The sequence below is a fragment of the Ursus americanus genome, chromosome 8 (genome assembly GCF_024610735.1).
Source record: "Ursus americanus isolate L20-20 chromosome 8, mUrsAme1.1.p, whole genome shotgun sequence".
Classification (NCBI taxonomy): domain Eukaryota; kingdom Metazoa; phylum Chordata; class Mammalia; order Carnivora; family Ursidae; genus Ursus; species Ursus americanus.
Window position 1 is genome coordinate 75,233,597 of NC_142134.1, and position 11,653 is coordinate 75,245,249.

An 11,653-nucleotide genomic window follows, 5' to 3' on the forward strand; every position below is an offset into this window, starting at 1 on the left:
CATTTCCAGGCCTGGCTCTAAAGAAATCACTATTTCCTTTGGACAAAGCCACCTACAACTGCAGTCATCCACCAATGTCAAAATATCCTGTGGCCAGCTAAAGCCTTTTGGCAAAGCTTTAGCAGTTAGAACACCATCACGCAATTATAACGACCTGCTCAGGCCAACACGTGAGGTTACAAACCACGAAGATTAGAACACACGGCCCATCCGCTGACGTTCACAGTGTGAAGACCCGGCACACCCGCACAGCCAGCCACTGTTTGGGTGTCTTGCTCCTCACCTGTTTCTCCCTTTCTCATTTTGTGAGCTTCTTGGCCCATTCAATGCAGGGATGTTTTGGTGGTCCAATGAATAACACCTGTTTTCTCTACCCAGGTTATGAAAAAAAAATTAATGTAACAAAGAAATGGAAGATAGAAGCGATATCGTCTTTACTACAAATAAAAGCTGGATGGAAAACATGGCTTATGGTGGACATGTCTATAAGCAAGTCAACATACACTCAGTAGACCTTAGAATTAGCTTGACTCATTCTTCTAGTTAAAGCCAACATTAGATGAGATACACCTCCTCAGGTAGGATTCCAACCCACATAAGGATGGAGCATGGACCATTTTTTTGCTAGAGCTCTCTTACTTCCAAAAAGAAGAAAGGAGGTTTAGTAGCACCCCCTTATCCATGCCAGATATTCTCCAAGACCCCCAGTGGATGCCTGAGACCATGGATAATACCAAACTGTATATATTCTGTGATTTTTTCCTATACGTATACACTTACGATAAAGTTTAATTTATAAATTAGACACAGTAAGAGATTAACACAATTATTACAGATAAAGCAGAACAATTATAACAATATACTGTGATAAGTCATGTGAATGTGATCTCCCCCTCTCAAAATATCTTCTTGAATTGTACTCACCCTTCTTCTTGTGAGGATGTGAGATGATAAGACGTGTACGTGAGAGGTGAAGGGACGTGAATAGTGGAGACTTGTGATGTAGCGTTGGGCTATTATTGACCTTCTAACTGTACATCAGAAGGGGGATCATCTTCTTCACCACCATGACTGAGTTTAGGTAACTGAGATTGCAGAACATGAAACTACAAGTAAGGGGGACTATTGAACTTAGTGGAGTATAGTCAGTTATTCTCAAACTACCAATCATACAAGACACTCCATCTCTGCTTTGAAGGAGTTTAGGGGCAGAGAGAACCTGAGAGAACTGTACTAATGGAGTTCTATACAGCATGCAGGAAATCTCAGGGTACAAAAGAAGCATTACCCACAAAGCATAACTTTTACAAAGTTATAATTGTGCATTCATCCAAATTTTATCTTTCAATTCCACATTCTTACCCTGTATCAGTTTATCTAAATTAATGCATTTGAACAAAGGTCAAATTGCTTGGCTTCCTATTCTCAGCTGTTCACAGTATATACTAAAACAGTTTTTCCCAAGATCCTGCAACAATCCACATAATATCCTAGATCTCACTCCTACTGATCCACCAAAATTGTTCTTAACATGCTGAGCTGTGAAGTCTGCCTACTCATATTCACATTGCCCTATCAGTCAGAAATATCAGTTTTCAATCTCTGTCAATTTGAATCATACTTATTCTGCAAAGCCCAGCTAAAATCCTAGCTACTCCTTCTAGAAAGCATTTCTTAAAATATGGAGTATCCACGTAGGATGCCTTTTCCTATCTGGTTCCCATGGTATTTTGAATTTATATTATTGATATTTGCTTCCATATTTGTCTTCTGAAAACTAGTTTTTAGGCTCCTAAAGAGCAAGGGTCATGCTATCCATCCCCTCTGAATGTTCACAGTACCTCTGTGATTCATCATTCTGCATTGCTGGACTCTAAGGATGCATACCGAGTTAAATTAATTGCCTCAAACATTGAAGTTTATAGGAAAAAAGATGGCAGTGTGCCCAGGAAATTAGCTTAGAAATTGTTACTGGTCAGATACTTCAGGTTCAAGGGAAGGGACTCCGCTCAAATTGGTTTTAGCAAAAGAGGAACGTTGGCTTAGAAAAGTGAGAAGCTTTGGGTTAAAGCCAGTTTCAGGTACAGTTGCATTCATGTTTTCAAACACTAACATGAAGATGCCATCTTTCTCTCCTTTTCTTGACCCCATTTGTTTTGGCCTTACTTTCAGACAGGTTTTTTGTTTTGTTTTGCTTGTTGTTGTTTTGCTTGTTTTTGTTTTTGCAAATGGTGACAAGAAAGCCTTACTCAGCTCTAAGCCCAACTTAAATTTATAGCTCTTAATGCCAGAGAAAATGCAGGCATTTTCCCCCTAATGATCCAGCAGAGCAGTCTGATTCACTGGGTTTGGTTCATGTGCTCACCGTGAGCCAGACACTATCCCCAGGAGGCTGAAACATTTCCTCCAGATCAGAGGGGTTAAAATCAGGTCCACCTAAGCTTCTCTGAACCAATGTTGCTGCTAACAAAGAAGGAGAAAATGTTTGCTCAAAGGCGACGTGCTTTATACACAACATAGCATATGCCCAGTAAAGAATTAGAACTAAGCTCAACTTTAGTGCTTCCATGTACTAGCTATTTGAACTCACACTAGGTATCAATCCTCTTTTAAAGGCTTTGTAAGATTTTTTTTTTTTTTGAGGATTAAATGAGACGCTAAATAAAGCACCTAAGATACATAACATATTCCGTAAATGTTAATTCCCTTAAGACACTTCCTGTACATATTCCTTAATGTCATACCTATTTAAAATAAAATGGTATCTGAAAAAATGTGAGTAGAAAATAGAAGAAGCAGGGGGAAGGTGATGGATGGATGTAGAAAAGCCTACTGAAATACAGTGTACACCGACAGTGACGTGAATGTCAGAGGTCACAAATATGAAACATCGCATTGAAATCTCTTTTGGAGGAAAGATCCATTGTTGTGTGAATGCAGTTGATAATAACAAGTGCCAGCGTTTCCTTAATTGTGTCCTCTGTCACCATGAAATCCATTGTACCCAAGTACCATTCTTTTATTTTTGAAAACTCATGTACCCAGGATACGTCAAGAAAAATATAAACATAAATGGCATTAAGTATATTAGCATTCAAACTGCACACCGTCTTTCACTTGTTGCCTTATAATTCTTATATCCGTTATGCCACAGATAACTCCTTAAACAGAAGAATTAATTCAGGTTAAGTTTTCCAACAGAGAGCTTATCGTGTTCACATTAGATAATCAGCCGCTACGGTTGTGTAAAAGGAGTTTATTATTTCTGAAGGATGTCCACTGGGGAGCAGTGACAATCACCAAAAATATTTTTAAGTATGTGGAATCACCTAGGAACCCGCACAATGAGGGCAGAGCAGTCTGGGTTAATTCCAGATCATGACTTATATGGCGGCCATGAACTTGACTGCTCTTTATGCCCATCATCCTTGGTTCTTCAATCACCTGCCTCACTCTTTTTTCAGCTATCGTACAATTCCAACTATATTTATGATAACAGTTTCCAGGCTAATTTTTCTGATTCCTATCACTAACGGAGCTGATTGTTAAAACTGTGGAAACTTCACAGCCAGTTATTAAACACAGCCTCCATTAAATACTAAATTATACACACTTACAATTAAATAAATTATATTAAAAACACTATTAGTAAATTTATAAAACTCATAACTTCCTAATTATTTTAATTTGTTGATAGCACTTTACCAAGATCTGGAGATGTAAGAGGAATAATACATAGCCTCTGCTCTGGAGGGGCTCACTGCCTAGAGACTAGTCATGTTTATCAACCCATGGTATGGTTCACACACTAGAAATACCAGAAATTAATAAATGATAAGGCAGGAATGGATTCTGTGGTCAAATAAAGTGGGAAATCCTCAAATTATACAAAGTAAAATAAAATATGTCACTGTAGGACTTTTCTGGAAATTTATATGCTAATGTGCTTTGAACAGCTCAAAAGGAAATGAAATAATCAGTATTTTCAGACTTAAGTAAAAGAACAATTTTTAGAAGGATGTATTTTCCAAAACGAAGGTTCCACAGGATATGAGTTTGAGAAACAAGGCACTAATATAATAACACTCATCCTCTTTTTGAGGACCCATCTTTTGTCAGTTATTCTCCAATTTCATGCTGTACAACATCTGCTGAGAGACCAGGCCACTCCTGCCCACTCTTCCCACCCTTCCTCTTGGTCAAGTCAGCTTCCTGCTATTAGAAGAAAATTGAGCAGCTTTGAAAACACTGGCATGCATGAGTCAACCCAGCTGCAGAGCAAACGACCTCTAGAAGTAGAGAAATGTTTAGAATATGCTCTTGTAAGTAACCGTCCAACACTTAATTGTGAGGCAACTATTTATTCTCTTAAGGTATTTCTTGTAGCAATCCTTGTCTGCCCAGAATTTAACATCGTTTAAAAGGACAGGGTGAGTAATGAAAAAGAGCAATGCCATATAAATCAACCCAGGAGCAAATTAGGGTGATGGACTTACAGAACAAGAGACTGGCAAATTGTAAATCCTCTGCGTGGTCTATCGCTCTGAGCTTTTGTTGAGACTTTCCCTGAAAAACGTACTACGGATTATCGCCGTTATCTGTGGATGTCTGAGGCACACTTTATCACTACAGGAGACATTTTAAAGTTTGGAAGGAAATTCAGTGGGCACTCTTACATCTCAGGCTTTTGATAATGTAGAATTTCAGCTTCTGGGGGAAACCAATTCTGATATAATACAAATCCCCGATATACAATGTCACTTATCACACTGAATGCAAGGTTCTTTCTGATGTCAAACACACACATGAGCACACCAAGATTTATCTGTCTGGCAAAACTGAATTTCAATCTTTTACCAAGAATAATGTTTTGAGTATAAAAACAGATAATAGTAAGAGGTAACAGATATCAAGTCTAATAAAATTATCAAATTTCCTCTTCTTCTATACAATCTCTCCTGGAGATCTCACATAATTTTTGCAAAGTTCCTCATTTTGTTACTGTGATGATTAAAATTCAGTCTTTCTGTTGATATTTTGTTTGTTTTGTGTTTGTTTTTTCCTCCAACCCTGAGCCTTCTCCTAATTTCCTGGACTGCCTATCCAGCTCCACCTGGGTAATTCATCAGTAACTTGAACTCAACATGCCTCAAATTAGACTCATTAATCTTTTTTTTTTCTGAAATAATCTATTTTCATGTTTACCATCTACAAAAAAGACATACTTTTTTTTTCACTCCCTTCCCACCCGCCATTCCAGAATAAACCCTTCTTGTCTTTGCTTCTCATGTTTCTTGGACTGTTAGATGCTACCTTCATGATCCCATTAAAAATAAATAAATAAACAAAAACGCTCATGACCAAGCATAAACAAACTTCCTATAAGAAAACACAGATTTGAAGCTTTATTTATACATAGGCATATCGTTTCATGAGCATGTTTTGAGTACTATGACCTAGGTAATTGCAAACTAGTTGCATGACCTTGGAAAGTTCAACAACTTTTCTGTGCTTCACTTTCATGAGAAAAAAACATATCATAGCCTCAAAAGGTTATTAAGACGATCCACGGAAATGATGTGCTTGTGCTTGCTTTGCAAACCATAAAGCAATAAAAAAAAAGAAACAATTCAGCCATTTCTGTTCTACAGCCTCATTGATACCTCCCTAGTTCAAACCTTGATGATTCCCTTCCTTCTAAAATTGCATTAACGATTAAACAAGTTTTCCGCCCAAGCTTTGATAGCTTCCGACCCACCCAAACTGAGCATTTACCTAACATTTAATAAAGACTACAAAGAGCTCAACACGGCCTTAAAATACAGACATGACCTGAGCCTTATTGTCTGTGAAAGTCGTGACTGCCCTGGCTGCAGAGAGTCAGCCCACGGTAAGGAGTGAGTCTCCCGGCACAGCGCCTGACATCATGTAGTGGGTGTGTGCTAACTGTTGGTTACTGTCCTTTTATTAGTGTTAATGGTTGAAGCCCACATTTCCTGGCTCCTTGCCCAGTTTTCTCTAGTTATAAAACACTGTCTTCTTTATACAAACATGTTTTTTTTTTTTCTGCCTAAACAGCTAAATCTCTATGATACATGCTCATAGGTAGGAATATATATTGTGTCCCCATGGATTTCAATATTGAATGAATAAACATTTAATGAATAAAACTTCCTCAATATTATATTGATGTGAAAATAAATCGTTTCAAAGCTATTTAAAAGCCCTTAAGGCAGTAGGCTATCAGGATACAAAGAGGCACCTGGCATTCATATCAACACCCATAAAATAGAATAATAGCCCTTCCACCTTTTTTCTTTCTCAGGCGCTTAAATTTTTCCAACCGCTCATTTGCATTTCCTTTGAATCCTCAAGCAGTTTTCAAAAATAGCTCTTTTATAGAGAGTAAATTAATCAACAGACATGCAGTTTTCACTGGGGGCAACATCACAAGGAACTCCCGCACTCATGAACTCAGCAATGCAGTAACCTCAGTTTCCCTCCTCCTCCCTCTCTCCTTCCTTTTCTCTCTCTCCCCCTTCTTCTTTCTCCCCTGCTCCCTCTCTTTCTCCCTTTCCCTATCCCTTCCCCTTTCTCTCTCTCTGACACACACACACACACACACACACACACACACACACACACTTGTTTTTATGTTCTCCTCTCTGTCCATGCATCTACTGAAACTGGCTAACTAGGACTGTAGGTGAATCAATTTGCAGCTGCAATAAGTTAGAATTTGGTTCAATGATTCTTGCCCCCCTCTCATTTTAATAACTCAAACCCACTTCTGTGGTTCCCCATGGTTGTTTCTATAAATATGTGCCAGAATAACCACAATACTAGTTATAATTTGTAATATAATTTGTCCTTTGTAAATCTGCTCCATAGACCCCAGTATACATACCTCAGGTATAAGAATGAAACATACGGGGATGCCTGGGTGGCACAGTGGTTAAGCGTCTGCCTTTGGCTCAGGGCGTGATCCCGGCATTATGGGATCGAGCCCCACATCAGGTTCCTCTGCTGTGAGCCTGCTTCTTCCTCTCCCACTCCCCCTGCTTGTGTTCCCTCTCTCACTGGCTATCTCTGTCTCTGTCAAATAAATAAATAAATAAATAAATCTTAAAAAAAAAAAAAAAAGAAACATACGAAATTGCTGAGAGCCTGTTTTGATGTAGAAAAACAACAATTTCTATGATTTAACATAAACACACACACACACACACACACACACACCATGACTTTAATTGTTTGTTCCCTGTTTTTCCACCACCAGGCTGAGTGTCCTTTGAGAGTAGAAATTGGTCTTAATTTTTTTTTTTTTTGAGATGCAAGGTTACAGGCATGATGCTTGGCACCCAAAAGATGCTCCGTAGGTAGAAAGGGTCCATCGGTAGAAAATAACTCTCTTTTAGAGAATATTCGTGTGCAGTAATGCTGCATGATGGGCAGAACACTCTTCATGTAGATGAGGCAAGGATTGTCAGAAAAGAGAACTGAGTTGTTAATGAGACACATCTTGTGTCAACGGATCAGCTTTAGAATCCAGGCTCTACTCATTGCCAGTTCTAAGGTCTAAGCAATTTCATCTGATCTCATCATCAAATCACACCAACTTAATGAGTAAGAAATTATAGTTAATTCTATTTTACAGATGCAAAATGGAGTCCAAGGCCATCTAGATAATAAGTAGTGGCACTGGGTTTTGGTGATGCTTGTCCAGCTTCAAAGTCACATGCCCTACCCCTTCATCATGCTGTGATTCCCAAAGCCCACCTGGCAAAATAGAGATGAGAGTCCAGTGAGATGATAAATGTTCAAATACTTTAAAAATAAACAATAGTCATCATTGGTTGTACACTTATGTCCATGTTCGGTATTAGACCTTTCGTATATTTTAACTCATTCATTCCTTAAAATAGATTTTGAAATTGGTATTATTTTTACCCTTTAATGTATAAAGTGAGGTTCAAAAAGAAATAACAGCCTACGGTCACCAGGTGGGACATAACAGTCTTAAAATCCCAGTTAAAAATCTTAATTACTTAAATGCAAATATAATAAAGTTAAAAACAATTTTAAAAAATTGAACTGAAACCTTCCTGTCATCTTTATCTAAAGTATGTTTAATATGGAAGCCCACAGATATGTACTCAAAGCATGAGCCCACTATGTAGAGAGATGACTTTGTTTAGACTCAGATTTCCTCAACTAGAATGTGGAAATAATAGTAGCTCTGTAAGGTTGAGAATAGGATATTGGACTTAAAAGCTTTGTGTATCATGCATATGATATTCAGGAGAAGCTACTTTCTGACCTTTGTCATGATTCTTTTTGTTAGGGTTTCCCTTCAGCTAGGAGGCATATTAACAAAGCTTCCTTAGTGGGAAGAATATTTACTTAGATAAGTCCTTTAGAGAAACAAAGACCTTTGGATGACACTGGGGATGAGGTGAGACATTGCATCTTAAAGAGATATTGGACCGAATTTTATTTGGTTATAGACTGAAACTCTAAGATGAACTTGTTGAGGAATACTTGAAGAATATGGAGTTTGAAGACTGAGCTCAACTGCCTGCTTGGGAATTTTAAATTTGGGGTACCTGCCCTGAGTTTCCCTGCTAAAAACTTAAGGAGATTAGGGATAATGATGCACACTATGGGGACACCAATAGTGCAGTAGGGGGTACAGATGGAGGGCACCAAAACATTTTCCTCAGTCCTTTCTCTGGCGGTATATAAGGGAACTTTATATCTTCCTAGACCTCATAACTTAACCTCTGTGCTGTCTTGATGAATTACGGGTTCATGCTCATGCTGTCTCAGTGCCCTTCATTCTTGTTTTTCCAAGGGAACCTACTTTAAAGTTCTCTCTTGGGTCATTTTTTCACCATTTATATTTGGGAAGCTTTGCACACCCAAGTGTTTGGATAAAACAATTCTCTGTAGTTGAACAAGACTTTATTTTGTAGTTCATGCACAAGAGTTCTCATGGCAGCTGCCTACTACTGCTGACTGCCCCTGCTGTTCTTTGGTCCTGGGTCTTCCCTGGCCCTCCTACAAACTCCTCGATACCCCCTCAGCCCTACATGTGCTTCCATTGATGCCATACTCCCCTAGCTATGGCACTCATCACAGTCTATTCCAATAATCTGGATTGGTTCTCTAATTTCCCCAATGACTGTATATGCCAGAAGGTCAGCAGCATAACCTGCCTAGTCTATGACTGTGACTCCTGTGTCTTTAGATCCTAACAATATACAAATGAAACTTACCAGATTCTAACAAATAGTCAATTTTGTGAATAAATTAGTTCATGAATAAAATAAGTTCACATATTTATCGCCCTCAGAAGAATTTAACCTCCATAGATAGTACTCAGTACAGGTGGGTTTAGTAGTCCTAACAACCTTACTTTTAGGGGAGAAATCAGACTCACCAAGGTCAAACATTTTCCCAAGGTCATGGTCACACAATTATTGAAAGGAGAGGAGAAGCCAAAACCCAAGCCTTCTGATTTGAACCCAGGGCTCTGCCTGCTATTCCAGTCACTGCAGGTAGGTGTGTTCATTACAATCACCTTTATATTTAGCCTCCCTTCTAATGTAGGCTCATGTTTTCAGTATTGTACCTAACAATTTAGGTTGTATTCACTGCTGATATATATTTCTAAATATATGCAGTAAATTTAAATGAATAAGATGCCCTGCTGAGTGGAAAATCTGGATTATTATGTCCTGAAAGCAGATCAGCACAACCATTATATGCACATAAAAATAACCTTAGGGCTGTTAATATGAATAATACGTTTTACCACCATTAAAGCAAGATTTAGACATTTAGCCTTTTCTCCCATAACAGGCTGTTCATTTTAGTACAGGGAGACTCTTAATAAAAAAGATTAATGAGGTAAATAGCTTTCTTTTTATACACACAGTTTTTTCCTCTTTCTGGAATTAAGTCTCTTCTGGAAACTCAACTGCTCTCTTTGCTATAAATTAAAGGCTACTCTTTGGTCCAAAAAACAGACAAACCAGGTGCATACAGCAAGAGATTATCTCAAGTATTGATACTGTCAAAGACTTTCACTGGAAAATGTGCCCTTCAAAATTAAACCTTCATGAGGTCTCTCTGCCTCTAAACAGTTTTTCAGCTCGTGACCATATCTAAAAATATATATGAACTGGGTTCAGCTAAAGAAACGATGCAATAAAAATGAAGGTGGTTAAAAAGTCTCCCTCTTTTATTTAAAAATCAAATAGAACATCTTTTATCTGAATTGACACTCTCTGTGACAATGCAAATTCTGTGTTGAATGTGAGACAGAATTCTTGATTGCCCGTAATTCCTTCCAATCTAGTTTCTCCTTAAACATTGATGCCTGTATCCTTTGGTTTAAGACTCCTTGCTTCCTATTAATAAACAGATGATCTTGGGGAAGAAGCAATCAGTCCTAGACAAAATGAGATGTCTCTGTCCTCAGGCCAATCAGGGATACCTGTATTAAGGGCTGTTGGCAGCTAGTCATCAAAGTGGTTCCCCATGAATCTTGTCTCCTGATAATGCCCTCCTTGCCTGCTCTTGGATAGGGCTGGATAACCTGGATAACCACTAAGTTATTGTGCAAATGATGGAGCATGACTTCTGAGGCTAGGACATAAAAAACATGGTGGCTTTTGTCTTTCATCTAGGATCATTCTCACCAAGGAAAGTTAGTCTCTATGTCATGAGGACATAGAGGACATAGAGGGTCGAAGCACTAATAAAACCATTTACATAGGACTTTTGCACACTAGATACATGTTAAAGCATGCTCCCTTTTAAAAAGGGATATAATCACTATTACTACCTATTGTTGGCAAATCAGGGAATAGGCCAGAGAGGACCACTGAGTGACCTAGTGCCACATGGCTCATAAATGGGAGAGTGGATATTCAAAACCAGGTCTAGAAAAAATCTATTTTCCCCCCACCACACCATGTTGAGAGGTTCAGTTTCAAAGTTCAATTCAAAGAGCTAATGCATAGAGAAACAAGGCAACCTGCCCAAACCTCCAGATCCAATTCCTGTGTTCTTCCAGGTATCCTGCAGAAAAGAGACAACACGATTTCTGGACCCAGGCACTCCTCCCAAGTGCCAGGAGTCCAACCTGGGGACAGACAAAATCCAATGATTGTTCAATGTGAGGGAAGAGAGAGAGTGTACAAAGGCACAGCTTCTTTGTCTCAATCGAAGACTATTCTGAAGGTCCAAACCAGTTCCAGAACCCTCTCCAGGCTGAGATATCATTTTTGTTGCAATATCATTGCATTTCAAGTTCTTGTTCTTCTGATGCCCTTGCTTTCACTTTCTGCATGTTGATGTTTGCCAGTCCACCCTTCCACAAGTTTCCTTGTGGAAGTTCCTATTTTAGAGTCTATTTCCCAGGTAACATTTATAGTTTGTCTTACTTCTCAATTCATTTCTATATTTTTTTAATGGTTTAGCTGGCCTCGATGTTTCTAAGGTAATGATTCTCATAGTGTCATCCCTGAATAGCAGCACTAGCATCATTGGGAGAATTGTGAGAAATACATATTCTCTGTCTCCACACCAGTTCTACTGAACCAGAATCTTGAGAGGTGGAAACCCAGAATGTGTGTCCAACACG